At 40.5% G+C, this 15,053-nt stretch overlaps 1 protein-coding gene across 1 annotated transcript in view; it reads right to left on the bottom strand.

Annotated features, from left to right (window-relative positions):
* LOC111968619 (leucine-rich repeat and immunoglobulin-like domain-containing nogo receptor-interacting protein 2) overlaps positions 1 to 13,030 on the bottom strand; it is a 38,316-nt gene extending 25,286 nt beyond the window's left edge. Inside the window, exon 1 of the mRNA XM_023994317.2 lies at positions 12,643 to 13,030. The gene's annotated coding sequence lies outside the window, so the exon portion shown is untranslated. The remainder of the gene's footprint in view (positions 1 to 12,642) is intronic.
* Positions 13,031 to 15,053: the final 2,023 nt, after the last annotated feature.

The following is a 15,053-nucleotide window of genomic DNA, read 5'->3' as shown; positions in this document are numbered from 1 at the left end:
CAGGATGTTGGAAAACTGTGCCATACAGATTGCAAAATAGTTGGAAAGATATTTTTTACAATGTAATCGGTACATTGTAATCGGTATGAAAATATATAAAACAACGCAAGATTCAAGACTTTGTGCTTTTCAGCTAAAATTATATATAATTTCTTGCCACCAAAAAAAATGTTGAATATTTGGGGGACATAAAATCATCGAAGCTCTGCAGATTTTTTGTGAGGATTACAGAATCAATAGATAATATTTATTCTGTTATTGCCCTCAGTAGCCTCTTTCTGGTCTCAGGTTCAGGAATGGCTGAAAACGCATAGCATTGATCTAAAATTGACCCTAGAAGATAGTACATGTTAGGAGATCTGGAGAGACCGGGTCAGTCAATTACTAATATACTAATACTCTTAGTAAAAGTATTTATCTTCAACACGCAATCTGTAGATTCTATTCGATTAGATAGATTGAAATTGTACGTTAAACATCATAGCATAGTTGAAAAATATTTGTTGCATAGAAACACGAAGTGGGTGGCCAGCAGAGATAGATGGGATGGGCTGAGGAAGCTGAGGGTTGGTATGTGAATTGGAGACAAGTGGAGTGGAGTTGCTGTGAGAGAGAGAGAATGATGGTCAAAAGTTAAAGGGGAAAAAAGTCTAAATAAAACATAATAAAAGTACATTTGAATGACACTAAGTGGCAGTGTTTTTACAACTAATGCCCGTTTGCCTGAGGCTGATGCCGTGCAGGTGTATTACACATACATACATTTATTTAACTACATTTTTTTTTTTTTGCATTGTTGTTTGCTGTTTTCTTCTGTCTTTTCCTTTTTTCTCTTTAGTTCAGTCTCTTGGTTGTTGGTGCATTGGGGGTTCTTGGGTGGGGAATGGAATTCATTAATTTTCTTATTTTTTTCTTCCGGGGGGGGGGGGGGGACTGTGGGAGGGGTCTCGAATGGTTGAGGGACAGCTATTGGGGAACTGTGGGGGGATCTTGGAGGGTTCGGGTTTCACAAGATTGTGATCATGAAAAAGGAAACTATGACATATATTTTATATCACTATCATGCACACGCACCCTCACACATAAGGATGGCTCTGTTGCGGAAAGACTGATACATGTTTGATAGTGTTTTGATGCTGTATTGTTTGTCCTTCATGTTCTAATACGTTAATGTTACCCCTTCCTTGTGTTTTTTTGTTAAAAATAAATAAATAAATAAAATAAAAAAGTCTAAAAGTATTTTGTTTAAATATACTTAAGTATCAAAAGTAAATGTAATTGCTAAAATATTGTCATGCCCTGACCTTAGTTATCTATGTTTTCTTTATTATTTTGGTTAGGTCAGGGTGTGACTAGGGTGGGTATGCTAGTTTCGATTGTCTAGGGTTTTTGTAAGTCCAGGGTATGTAGGTCTAGGTGATGTGTAGGTTTATGGTGGCCTGATATGGTTCCCAGTCAGAGGCCGCTGTTTATCGTTGTCTCTGATTGGGGATCATATTTAGGTAGCCATTTTCCCTTTTGTGTTCATGGGTTCTTGTCTATGTGTAGTTGCCTGTTAACACTCATTTTGTATAGCTTCACGGTTCGTTTTGTAATTTTGTTATTTTTGTTCTGTGTTCATTCTTATATTAAAGAAGAATGTACGTATACTACGCTGCGCCTTGGTCTCCTCCTTTTGACGGCCGTGACAAATATACTTAAGTATCAAAAGTAAAAGTATGAATCATTTCAAATTCCTTATACTAAGCAAACCAGATGGCGCACTTTTCGTGTTTTTTTATTTACAGATAGCCAGGGGTATGCTCCAAACCTCAGACATAATTTACAAACGAAGCATGTGTTTAGTGAATCCGCCAGATCAGAGACAGTAGAGATGACCAGGGATGTTCTCTTGATAAGTGTGAGAATTAGACAATTTTCGTGTTCTGCTAAGCAGCGAGACAATTTTCGTGTTCTGCTAAGCAGCTAAGTAACGAGTACTTTTGGGTGTCAGGGAAATGTATGGAGTAAAAAGTACATAATTTTATTTTGGAATGTAGTGAAGTAAACGTAAAAGTTGTCAAAAATATAAATAGTAAAGTACAGATATCCCAAAAAACGACTTAAGTAGTACTTTAAAGTATTTTTACTTAAGTACCTTACGCCACTGACAGCGGCCTCCATCAATGGAACAAGTTTAGATCCACCAAGACTCTTCCTAGAGCTAGCCACCAGGCTAAACTGAGCAATCAAGGGAGAAGGGCCTTGGTCAGGTAGGTGACCAAGAACTCGATGGTCACTCTGAAATAGCTCCAGAGTTCCTCTGTGGAGATGGGAGAACCTTCCAGAACTACAACCATCTCTGCAGCACTCCACCAATCAGGCCTTTATGCTAGAGTGGCCAGACGGAAGCCACTACTTAGTAAAAGGCACATGACAGCTCGCTTGCAGTTTGCCAAAAGGTACCTAAAGACTCTCAGACCATGAGAAACAAGAATCTCTGGTCTGATGAAACCAAGATTGAACTCTTGGCCTGAATGCCAAGGGTTATGTCTGGAGGAAACCTGGCACAATCCCGATGGTGAAGCATGGTGGTGGCAGCATCATGATGTGTGGATGTTTTTCAGCTGCAGGGACTGGAAGACTAGTCAGGATCGAGGGAAAGATGAACGGAGCAAAGTACAGAGTGATCCTTGATGAAAACCTGCTCCAGAGTGCTCAGGACCTTAGACTGGGGTGAACCCTAAGCACACAGCCAAGACAACACAGGAGTGGCTTCAGGAAAAGTCTCTGAGTGTCCTTGAATGGCCCAGCCAGAGCGCGGACTTGAATCCGAATTAACATCTCTTGAGAGACCTGAAAATAGCTGTGCAGCAACGCTCCCCATCCAACCTGACAGAGCTTGAGAGGATCTTCAGAGAAGAATGGGAGAAACTCTCCAAATACAGGTGTGCCAAGCTTGTAGCGTCACACCCAAGACGACTCGATGCTGTAATCGCTGCCAAATGTGCTTCAACAAAGTACTGAGTGAAGGGTCTGAACATTTCTAAAAACTTGTTTTTGTTTTGTCATTATGGGGAATTGTGTGTAGACTGATGAGGAAATAAACTATATAATCAATTTTAGAATAAGGCTAAAACATAACAAAATTAGGAAAAGTCAAGGGGTCTGAATACTTTTCAAATGCACTGTATATACTGTATATATCTCTACCATCCCCAAGTTAAATGTAATTTACAAGGGTGTGCTGGTTACTAGAAGCCTATAGATTGAAGGAGAGGGGAGAGTCACACTTAACACTGTAGTGGATACATCTCAGATCCTGGTATGCTAATTAATCCCCAAAGTAGCTGACGAGGAATGCTGACACATTTCACAAGATTAGGGAGAAGCAACACACTTGCAACACTCCTGCTTCAAATGATCAATGTCCCAACAGCGGCCATGCTCTTAGCTCAGTCACTCATTCCTGCAATGCAATGCTCATAAATATTTGTTCTGCCAAAACTCACTCTCTGAACACTCTCTCATTATTCTCCCAGTACTTGCTTATCAAATACTCACTTTCCACCGATGTACTCTACCCTACATTGTCCCCTAAGCCCGTTCTCTCTCCCAACAGTAACTCTGAATTCAGTCACAACACTCCAATATTTCACTTTCTCATTATTCTCTCCTCATATTTCACTCTCCAGCGTGCCATGGACCTGAATATTACCTCAGATGAATCAGCTTGGAGAATTATGAGAAACAATGAATATTTATTTTGTTTGCAGAATGTTCGAGGAATTACCTCTATAGGGCAGCACCTACATTACAGTAAACGGTGGGGATGTGCAACAGGGACCTTGCCTCTGAGCAAAAAGTGGTTGAGTCAAATGTGTTTCCTTGCTATCACTACTTACTTTATCAACCTAATCACATTCGATCAAAGTACACTGTAGAAAATGAGATGTTGAATCTACTTTTATAAAATTAAGGCAATAATTAATACACAATATTACTGAATATATGTAATTTCCTATGTTTTTGAGTAAAAACACAATAAGTTATTCAAATGTAAATAATCCAGGGAAATAAGACTAGCCATAAAAATAAGTGGGTTTTACTGATAATATAAACATATATGTGTTTTACTTCATCTCTCTGATTAGTTACTTTCTGTGATTGTATCTTAATCTTTAACATTGTTTAAAGTTAAATGTAACTAAATGTAATCTATGTAATCCCCAAAAGTTATTATTTATCATGTAATGCTGCACACTCCAAGAAAGGTTAAAACCGCAGCCTTTCTGGTAAAAAATAGTTATAAATTCCTGTGGTGTAGTCACTTTTGAGGACACCAACTCAGGTACAAAGTACAAATATGACAGAAATATGAAATATTTTATATTATGTATTTCCTATTCAATAAAACTGTGTGACTAAGGCTTGAAATGACTTATATTTTTTCTAAATATAGTATAATAAAATTATAAAACGACTAACTATAATATTTCACCTTATAACTGTAAAATACATATTTGTATGTTTAGTGTTAGAGAAAATGTGCATATTTTCTGAAGGTTTCTCTTGATCAGAACACCTGCCCCCATCGCTGTGAACATCTCACAGAGCTCTAGCTTGGCTTTCGGCACTTTTTAGGAACTCGCCTTTCATCTCATATTAGTCTTATCCATCTATGACAAACAGAAAGTGTTTTTTAAATTTATTTTTTATCTATGAATTATTTTAGATGAATGGCTATAAATCAATCTCTAAATGTGCTACCGTGATGAAATTCCTTGAGCGGAGGACGTGGAGGCCTCAAGCGGAGAAATTATTTAAAGATTTTATTTTGTATTTTTTGTATTATTATTAATACAAAGTAATAATTATGCCCAGCTCATGAGGCCCATTGATGATGCAATTGCCTCTTCTGCCTAATGGTAAGTTTGCCAGTGCCTGTCATTAAGACTGATGGTTGTGGAAATAGGTGGTCTTATTATTGAACGTCCATTTGCCTGACGGTTTTGATATCCGTTCATCATGATCCATTACACCTCATGGCACAACAAGCTGCCTAATACTAATATATACAGTGCATTCGAAAAGTATGTAGATCCCTTGACTTTTTCTAAATGTTGTTACTTTACAGCCTTATTCTAAAATGGCTTAAATAAAAACAATTCCTCATCAATCAACACACAATACCCCGTAATAACATAGCGAAAACAGGTTTTTTGAAATGTTTGCAAATGTATTAAAATTAGCTCAGGTGCATGTTGTTTCCATTGATCATCCTTGAGATGTCTCTACAACTTGATTGAGGCCCACCTGTGGTAAATTCAATTGATTCGACATGATTTGGAAAGGCACACACCTGTCTATATAAGGTCCCACAGTTGACAGTGCATGTCAGAGCAAAAGCCAAGCCATTAGGTCAAAGGAATTGTCCGTGGAGCACCGAGACAGGATTGTGTCAAGGCACAGATCTGGGGAAGGGTACAAAAACATTTCTGCAGCATTGAGGGTCCCCAAGAACACAGCGGCCTCCATCATTCTTAAATGGAAGACGTTTGGAACCACCAAGACTCTTCCTAGAGATGACCGCCTGGCCAAACTGAGCAATCGGGGAGAAGGGTATTGGTCATGGAGGTGACCAAGAACCCGATGGTCATTCTGACAGAGCTCCAGAGTTCCTCTGTGGAGATAGGAGGACCTTCCAGAAGGACAACCATCTCTGCATCACTCCACCAATCAGGCCTTTATGGTAGAGTGGCCAGAGAGAAGCCACTCCTCAGTAAAAGGCACATGACAGCCCGCGAGGAGTTTGACAAAAGTCACCAAAAGGACTCTCAGACCATGAGAAACAAGATTCTTTGGTCTGATGAAACCAAGATTTAACAACCACCCTAAGCACACAGCCAAGACAACGCATGAGCGGTTTTGGGACAAGTCTCTGAATGTCCTTAAGTGGCCCAGCCAGAGTCCGGTCTTGAACACGATCTAACATCTCTGAAGAGACCTGAAAATAGCTATGCAGCGACCCATCTAACCAGACATGACGTGTAATGGATAATCATGCCTTCATTTCTCAGAACAAGAATAGACTGATGAGTTTCGGAAGAAAGTTCTTTGTTTCTGGCCATTTTGAGCCTGTAATCGAACCCACAAATGCTGATGCTCCAGATACTCAACTAGTCTAAAGAAGGCCAATGTTATTGCTTCTTTAATCACGACAATAGTTTTCAGCTGTGCTAACATAATTGCAAAAGGGTTTTCTAATGATCAATTAGCCTTTTAAAATTATAAACTTGGATTAGCTAACACAACATGCGATTGGAACACAGGAGTGATGGTTGCTGATAATGGCGATCTGTACGCCTATGTAGATATTCCATTAAAAAATCTGCCATTTCCAGCTACAATAGTCATTTACAACATTAACAATGTCTACACTGTATTTCTGATCAATTTTATGTTATTTTAATGGACAAAAAAGTGTTTTTCTTTAATAAACAAGGACATTTCTAAGTGACCCAACATTTTTGAACAGTAGTGTATACATGTCTTTCTTCAAACATGTATACTGAGTGTAAAAATCATTAAGAACACCTGCTCTTTCCATGACATCCAGGTGAAAGCTGTGATCCCTTATTGATGTCACTTCAATCAGTGTAGATGAAGGGGAGGAAACAGGTTAAAGAAAGATTTTTAAGCCTTGAGACAATTGAGACATGGATTGTGTATGTGTGCCATTCAGAGGGTGAATGTGCAATATAGAACATTTAAGTGCCTTTGAGCGGAGTATGGTAGTAGGTGCCAGGCGCACCGGTTTGTGTCAAGAACTGCAACGCTTCTGGGTTTTTCATGCTCAACAGTTTCTTGTGTGTATCAAGAATGGTCCACCACCCAAAGGACATTGAACTGTGGGAAGCATTGGAGTCAACATGCCCCAGTATCCCTGTGGAAGGCTTTAGACACCTTGTAGAGTCCATGCACAGACAAATTAGGGCTGTTCTGAGGGCAAAAGGGGTAGGGGGGAGTGCAACTCAATATTAGGAAGGTGTTCTTAATGTTTTGTACACTCAATGTATACAACATTGTGTAAAATAATCATGTTGAATTAACCACAATCCTCTAAAAACAGAGCCATGTGGCAAGTTGTTGCAAGAACTTAAAATATTATTAAAATGCAGTAAATTAAATCAATATTCTCTATCTGTGGTTATCCTTATAAAATATACTTACATTCTAAGCAACATGTTAAGTTGGATTTATTCAGAAATGTTTTGGTAAAATGAAATAAAAAAATTATTTAAATGACTTGCATAAATGTTATTAAGTATATGGTTTTTGGGGGTCAATTTCAATTCACCCCTGAATAATTTTTTACAGTGTAGCTGGTTCAGTGAATTTGCATCTATGTAGAGTTTATGTCTAATTTTTACCCAGATATCAACAAGAATCAACAATAGGATTTCAAGAGTTGGTTTATAATGTATTCAAAGTGTGTTACACACAGGTGGTTCAAAAAAAAGTGTCAACAGTAATTATTTCCTGATATAGCCCACGGATCAAATTAACAGTAAGTAAACCAAAAGAGGTCACAACCATTATAGGGCATGTGAAGTCTCTGGTGCAAACTAGTGTCATCCTTCTTTTTTTAATGTCATAACATTAGTCCTATTTTTATGTGCTGTCTGTATAGCTAAATCTGTCTATCGTTGCCAAGCCATGCATGTTACTTGGGTGTAACAGTCAACAAACATGGCTGGGAGGAGTACAAACAGATCTGAACCACCAAGCTATAAAGGAACAGCCTCAAGATGAAGTTTACATTTCATGACAACATTCCAGTACCTGGGAAATCATGAGCCTCTGGAATCACCCTCCAGAAAGTATGTCACTTTATGAGTTCTTATACAATACTGTACTGCACTGGAAAATATCTTCCATATACAGTTGTGAGTGTGTGTGTATGTGTGTGTGTTTCGGGGGTGGGTATTCTGTACCAATTCAGGTTTCATGGCAGTCCAATTGATACCAGTGGTACGATGGGTAGCGTACCTGCCTGTGTGAGACAAAATAGGTCCTTTGTGCGTACAAATATGCCCTTGCTCTTGTGAATTATCTGCACAAGAGTGTTTCTGAGTCAAAACCTATTCACCGCAGACAGGAAAACCTTGAGTTTGTTGAAACGAACGCCTACAGAAGACTACATCTGCAATTCTAATTATCCCAGACTGAGGACACTACAGAGGAGCCTCGTCTCCCTGTCAGAACTACAAACCCAGTCGCCAATAACAACCAAACACCCCAGCTTGCCTCAGAGGAAGATGAGTGGCACAACTACGTTCAGAGAACTGTGCTACGTAGCACACCATCCATATTCAGTGTACGAGAGAAGGAAATGCTTGAGTGTGCCGACTGTTATCAGTATTCTGATCTATCTGCCACTCCCTTGTGTTCAGCTCATATCCTTGGTCTGATGTGGCTGTAAACTTTTATCAAATCAAAGCTTTACAAACTGCTTCCCTTGAATAAATGGCTGCAAAGTGTGGAACAAAAAACGATATGAGAGCTAAATGAGAGAACAACATGCCCATTGCCCCTCACGAGATATAGTTCTGTTCTCCTCTCTGATACAGGGGAGAAAACACATGTCTTTGTGAGAGGTATTGATGTGGTGAAAGCAGTGAACCTTTTGTTCAAACAGCTAACACAGCTCAGACACCCATACATACCCCACAAGACATACCACCAGAGGTCTCTTCATAGTCCCCAAGTCCAGTACAGACTATGGGAAACGTGCAGTATTACATAGAACCATGACTACATGCAACTCTCTTCCACATCAAGAAACTCAAGTGAGCAGTGAAATCAGATTTTAAAAACAGATAAAACAACACCTCATGGCACCACACGAACTGTGAAGAGACATGCACACAAACACGCATACGCACACACACTCTATCACACTCACTCTACACACACACACACACACACACACACACAATGTAATATTGTATTATTGTAGTATTGTACATGTTAAATTGTAAATGTGTAATAATAGAGTAATAATGTAAACTGAACCAAAATATAAATACAACATGTAAAGTGTTTGTCCCATGTTTCATGAGCTGAAATATAAGATCCCAGAAATGTTCCATCTTCACAAAAAGGTTGTTTCTCTCAAATGTTGTGCACAAATTTGTTTACATCCCTGTTAGTGAGCATTTCTCCCTTGCCAAGATAATCCACCCACCTGACAGGTGTGGCATATCAAGAATCTGAATAAACAGCATGATCATTACACGGGTGCACCTTGTGCTGGGGACAATAAATGGCCACTCTAAAATGTGCATTGTTTTGTCACACAACACAATGCCACAGATGTCTCAAGTTTTGAGGGAGTGTGCAATTGGCATGCTGACTGCAAAAATGTCCACTAGAGCTGCTGCCAGAACATTCTATGTTCATTTCTCTACCATAAGCCGCCTCCAATGTTGTTTTAGAGAATTTGGCAGTACATCCAACCAGCCTCACAACCACAGACCACATGTAACCACGGCAGCCCAGGAACTCCACATCATGCTTCCTCACCTGCGGGATTGTCTGAGAACAGCCACCCGGACACCTGATGAAACTGTTGGTTTGCACAAGCAAATAATTTATGCCAATACCAGAAACCGTCTCAGGGAAACTCATCTGTGTGCTCGTTGTCCTCACCAGGGTCTTGACCTGACTGCAGTTCGGCGTCGTAGCCGACTTCATTGAGAAAATGCTCACCATCAATGGCCACTGGCATGCTGGAGAACTGTGCTCTTCATGGATTAATCCAGGTTTCAACTGTACCGGGCAGATAGGAGGCAGTGTGAACAGAGTGGCCAGCAGCATACCACCCTGCATCCCAATGCTGGCTTGCCTCTGATGCTAAGCAGGGTTGGTCCTGGTCAGTACCTGGATGGGAGACCAGATGCTGCTGGAAGTGATGTTGGAAGGCCAGTAGGAAGCACTATTTCCTCTGGTTTAAAAAAAATATCCCAATTTAGTAATTGGGGACATTGCCCTGTGTAGGGTGCTGTCTTTTGGATGGGATGTTAAATGGGTGTTCGGACTCTCTGTAATCACTAAAGATCCCTTGGCAGTTATTGTAAGAGTAGGGGTGTTAACCATGGTGTGTCACGGCTAAATTCCCATTCTGAAACTCATACCATGATGGCCACCTGATCATCTTACAATTGGCTCAATCATTTCCACTTTAACTATATGGTTATGGTATGTGCAGGCGTAAGCTAAGAACACAATTGCATTTTATCGATGGTAATTTGAATGCACAGAAATACTGTGATGAGATCCTGAGGCCCATTGTTGTGCCATTCATCTGCCGCCATCACCTCATGCTTCAGCATGATAATGCACACCCCCATGTTGCAAGGAACTGTACACAATTCCTAGAAACTGAAAATGTCCCAGTTCTTCCACGGCCTGCATACTCACCAGACATGTCACCCATTGAGCATGTTTGGGATGCTCTTGATCGAAGTATACGACAGCGTGTTCCAGTTCCCGCAAATATCCAGCAACTTCGCACAGCCATTGAAGAGGAGTGGGACAACATTCCACAGGGCACAGTGGAATATTTGCATGAGGCAAAAAAATGGTGGTCACATCAGATACTGCCTGATTTTCTGATCCACACACCTACTTTTTTTAAGGTATCTTTTATTTATTTCAATAGGCAAGTCAGTTAAGAACAAATTCTTATTTACAACAACGGCCTACCCCAGCCACATCCGGCCAATTGTGCACCGCCTTACGGGACTCCCAATCACAGCCGGTTGTGATACAGCCTGGAATCAAACCAGGATCTGTAGTGCTGCTTTTAGCACTGAGATACAGTGCCTTAGACCACTGCGCCACTCAGGAGCCCAAGTGACTGTGACCAACAGATGCATATATGTATTCCCAGTATTGTCACTGACTAGGGGGGTTTCTAGGTATCATATTTCTATGTTGGTGTGTGTGTATGGTTCCCAATTGGAGACTGCTGATAATCGTTGCCTCTAATTGGGGATCATACTTAGTGTGTCCTTTTCCCCACCTGCTATGGGGGATATTGTTTTGTATGAGTCTATGTGCGCTACGTATTTCACGATCGTTATATCTTTGTTGTTTTGGAAGTTTCACTATCATTAAAATGTGGAACTCTACTTATGCTGCGCCTTGGTCCAATTATTCATACGACAGTCGTGACAAGTATTGTGAAATCAATAGATTAGGGCCTAATGAATTTATTTAAATTGACTGATTTCCTTATAACTGTAACTCAGTAAAATCTTTGAAATTATTGCATCTTGCGTTTATATTTTTGTTCAGTGTAATGTCCTGTAAGATGTATTGGTTTATTTATCATGTAGGCTACATTTTTGTTGTGATGTAATTGTTTTATTTCTGTTTGTACCCCAGCAAGAGTAGCTGCTGCCTTGGCGTTACCACAGGTTGCCATGGTAACACCTCACACACTCTCTCATATCCCTGCGCGGGCAGCGGTAACGCCTCTTTACTGGAAACTGGGCTCCTCTTCCCTCCATTAGCAGCTCCAACAGACAGAATAGACAGACAGTAGGTCCAGCCTGGAGACCTCTTCAGTAGCATAGCTCATGTATAATTCAGATGGATTTGCTCATGTTTAACGTCAGGGGAGATGTGTGTATTAAGTTATGGGTTTTGCGAGCACTCATCTGCATGAAGGACTATGGCCACACAATATCTCACCTTATCTGCAAGCTTTCAAAAGTGCACTCATCCACATAGAAGAAATTCATACGCTAAGCTCACCTCATCAGGACAGCTCAGTGGGTAACTGACTCCCTCATCTATAAGTCGCATCCATACAGTTCACCTCTTCAGCAATTTTCATTAATTGCATATGTTTCATCCATGTTTCTCAACAATGCAGTTCATATCATCCACATACTTCATTCATTCATCCCATCCAGTTCATCTCAACCGCAATGTACTTTTCATACACACACACACACCTCATCCATAGACCTCATCCATGTCGTCAACCTCATCCAAAGACTTCATCAATTTATTCCGTCCATACAGTACTCCTCATCCATTAATTTCCTCCTCAATCTTATCCCCACTATTACTCACTTATACACTGATTTATAATCTGATTACAACAGTTACATATCCACAAAACTCACCTCATCAACAGAGCTATCCGCTCTGTCAACCTCAACCACACTTTCATCCTGACTCCCCAAATCCACTGATAGTCTCACACACAGCATCCACCTAATTTATATACGTACCTCATCCACTCATTTCACTTCACCCAGACAGTTCCCACTCGCCCCTATATCACTTATCCACATACCCCATCCACAACAGAATAGAAATACGCCTTTTCAGGAGGGTTTTCAACAAGAAAATTATGAAATCTCCTACCCTCACTCTCTCCTTCTGAAAGAGTGCCTATGCGCAAGAGAAGACAGACTTTGGAGAAAGGATCATTCCAGTCAAATCTTCCCTGTGTTAGAAATGTCAGTTACAGATTTGAAACACGAGTACAGTTGGTAAGAATTCTCCCCTCTGGAAAAAAAGACAATTCCTTAATAATATGGTATATTCTCAGTGACAGGTATATTTTGAGGTGATTCTTACCTTTAAGTGCTGCTCCTCATTCCAAAATCCATACTCCAGATTAGCTCACTGAGGGTCACGCAGCCAAGCTGACACACGCACACAGACTTACTCTAACATGCACACACAGCTTCCGAGTGCCCGCTCAATCCGCTTTGTGTCAGCCCCTTCTACTCTGCCCTTCATGGGAACAATATACTTTAATCTCACTATCTCTTTGATTACTGTGCATTTCATTCCCACGGTTGCACTCCTAATTTCTCCCACTATTCTAACGAGCCATCTCGAAAGCCTTGTGAAAACACTGGAACAGGCGGGCGACTGAGGGGGGATGAGCTGAGATGAGGCAGAGAGAGAGAAAGGGAAAGAGAGAAATAGAGAAAGGCTCTTCATTGGTGTGAGCTCCTTTGTTGAGGCGCGGCAGGGGTTCAGTTATCCCCCTTGCTCTACTGATCCTCCCCCCTCTTCACTCTACTCTTGCTCATCACCTGTGATCAGCCCTCGCCCTACCTCAGCGCTCTGAATGGGTGAAGAAAAACCTACAGGGAGGGCTTTTACTCCTCCCCTCTCTATTTCATAGCCTCTCTCTCTGTCCCTCTAAGCTTCTCTCTGACACATCTGCTCAAAAAGGTTTTTTATACCTCTCCCTGGCTTTCTCTTTCACCTCTCTCCATCTCGCTCTCTTTAATTCAATTTCTCTCTTTCCTTAATATTTTCGGACACATCCTCCTCTAACTATATCTCTGGAGACTGGTATGTGCACGGTACAAAGAGGAGTCCTGATTGCTGTGGTAATAGAGGTAGTAGGTGAAATAGGGGTGGAAAGGCTGTGCTATTGATTCTGTTTGCTTCATTAGCATGTACCTGTGGGGTTAGCATCTCTGAGGGTTAGCTACCCTACTGTAGCTAGCCCTCTGCTTCTCCCCGCGGTGACAGACCGCCTTTGCTGCCTCCCTCTGAGCCAGCTGACACAGAGGACTGAAGAGGGAGACCAAAATAGACGCAGCATCCCACTGCCCTAGACTTAAGGAAATGGCAGAACTATGACATGACATCCATGCTGCTTTGTGTAGGAAGCATAACACATCAATGTTACTCCATAATGTGCAGTGGGAAACATCTAAGCTGTTCCATAATTCAGGCACAAGCATTTCTATAATTAGTGTACAACCCCTATTGTTTTCAATAATTAAATGTAAATACCATCTAGTATTTTCAAGTAAACAACATATTCTGATTTGCAATTCTATGCAAGATGGCATAAAATATCAATGCAGGTCTACATTTAGCAGTTCAACAAATGTACCATTTCAGGAAATAACATCCATGCTCTTTTGGCTCATGCACCCTCTAACCAGAACCATACATCTGCTTCTTCCTTTTGGATAGAGTACACTTCACCACTGGTGTGCTTTGCCAAAGAGCTCTATTTTCATGTAATCTGATCATAGCACTGGTTCCAATTGAAGTGCCAATGCCGTTTATCAAACTCCAAGCGATGCTAAGGTCAGATGACAAGAAAATAAAGCTATTTTGCCATGCACACCAGTAGTGGATTTGGTGTTGAAAAACAGAAGCATATGCAGAAAAGTACCTCATACCTACGGTAAAATTGACCACAAATTCGACATTTTGCAATGGCCATCTCAGTCTCCCGACTTGAATCCATTTGAAAACCTGTGGTTTTAATTGAAGAGGGCAGTCCATAAACGCAGACGAAGGTAATCAAGGTTCTGGAAAGATTCTGTATGGAGGAATGGTCTAAGATCCCTACCAACGTGTTCTTCAATCTCATAAAACATTTTAGAAAAAGGTTCAGTGTTGTTATCCTCGCAAGGGGAGAGTGCTGGAGTATTGAAAACATGAGTGTCAATCATTTTGACCCCTAGGAAAAAAATTTTTTTTACTTGTTAAACAAAATGTCTTTCTCTGAGCAATTGTATTAGTATAAAATAATATAATTTCCCTATAACATTTTTATAAATAAAATAAAGCACAGTATTTGTATTATTTATTTTATACAGTCTCTTTTGCTCTTCTTTATCAAGGCTGCCAGTAAATATGTACCTGACTGTAATTCTATACCAAAGGCATTAAACTAAATCCTTCGCACCTTGGAACACAACCTTAGAAAGTCCTTAAGTGGTTCTCTGATTATCCTTTCCATCCCCATAATCCCATATAACAAATTCTCCCATTGATCCTGACGGGAGTGAAATGAAAGCCCCGACCAGACCCCCTGGAAATTGATCACCTGTCATCCTCTCCACTATAGCCTACAATACAAGGACAGAACGGAATAGATATGTAAACTCTAAACAGGACTTTGTCTCCTGTGTGTATGCTAACATCTGCAGTCCTGAGAGCAATGCCATAGTACTATGATGTATTAAACGTTTATGTACTGCTTTGGAATGCAGTATATGAGTTAT

The sequence above is a fragment of the Salvelinus sp. IW2-2015 genome, linkage group LG9 (genome assembly GCF_002910315.2).
Source record: "Salvelinus sp. IW2-2015 linkage group LG9, ASM291031v2, whole genome shotgun sequence".
Lineage (NCBI taxonomy): Eukaryota > Metazoa > Chordata > Actinopteri > Salmoniformes > Salmonidae > Salvelinus > Salvelinus sp. IW2-2015.
The sequence above is the reverse complement of the archived record's forward strand: the minus strand, read 5'-3'. Positions and strand labels throughout refer to the sequence as shown.